Consider the following 1,326-nt stretch of genomic DNA (forward strand, 5'->3'; position numbering starts at 1 on the left):
GCGACCTTCTTTTAACGATCTAAACATGATTTTTTCATCGAATCTCGTTAATTTTGATTTCAAAATGGTGAAGTACTAACCCTGCTCAATCATGTTAGGTTCACCAAATCCTACGCTTCTCGCACCGGATCTCACTCGTACCGAACGGGAATCCTTGTACACTACAGGTAAGTGGGGAGAGGACGTTTGGCCTTGTTTCAAGGCATTGTTTGGCATTCATTTAGATGTATCTAGTCTAGTCATGCTATCATAAATATGCTATATAGATTAGTCATCCTCCCATTGTTATGCATGTGTGCTATGTTTACTTTCTAAATGCCAAGTGATAAGATGCTTATGTGATGAATGTTGACATCATTATGCACAATGCATTAATAGACTAGATGCTATAGTCAGCTTGAAAACGAGTGCATTGGTGGCCAGTGGTATAGGACGCGGTGGCACTATAAAATCGTACTATTGTCATATAGGAGCATGCGGTTTAGGATTTTCACCATCCCGTGCTACGACCCTTCCCAACAGGGGTTAAGGTGTTGGGTTACCATTTGGGGGGAAGCAGTGGTCGCGGTTGTTGGGTCACTGTGGCGGTTAGACATAACGCCCGGTGGGTCATTAGGACAGTCGGTAACCCCAGTGGTACATTCAAGAGGGCTAATCGTACTGCTTTTAAATTGCTAGAGTCAGCACCTTTAATTTCAGTCATTTACTTTTCTGTTGAGAGCCGGTGGATGGCATTGTTTTTACTTTTCCGAGTACTCACGGTGGGCCTTCTCCGACAGCCCTATGGGTGTATCGCGGGATGGAGTTCACGGCTCGTATCCAGAGTATACACGCACTGTGGCTGTAGTAGCACTAAACCAAAGACTTAGTAATGCTGCTTAGGTGGATGTGATTTAAAATGTATTGCATGGCGTGTAGTGCATATGATTGTGTTTTGATGTGTGGACTGCTGTGTGGTCCATCTTACCACTTACTGAGTTAGTGAGCTCATGCCGCGGGTACCCCCTCTTTAGATGATTTTGCAGGTCATACATCTGAGGAGCACGGGGTGGGTCCCACAGTCGACTTTCCTGAAGAGGACTGGTGGGCCCCTGAGGAGTTAGAGCACGGCATTGACTGCTCGTGCGAGAGTTGTGTTGCGGGACCGCAGTTCTGATGCCGAGCTGAGCTCTACCATGTAATGCCGAGTTGGGCTCAACCCTTAATGCCGAGCTGAGCTCTAGCCTTTAATGCCGAGCCGAGCTATGTACTCTGATTATTTTGATGGTTTCCTTTATGTACTTGATATGTGAATTGTACTTTTATTGTGTAAATATCATGCCTTCT

The sequence above is a fragment of the Macadamia integrifolia genome, chromosome 10 (genome assembly GCF_013358625.1).
Source record: "Macadamia integrifolia cultivar HAES 741 chromosome 10, SCU_Mint_v3, whole genome shotgun sequence".
In the NCBI taxonomy this organism is placed as follows: domain Eukaryota; kingdom Viridiplantae; phylum Streptophyta; class Magnoliopsida; order Proteales; family Proteaceae; genus Macadamia; species Macadamia integrifolia.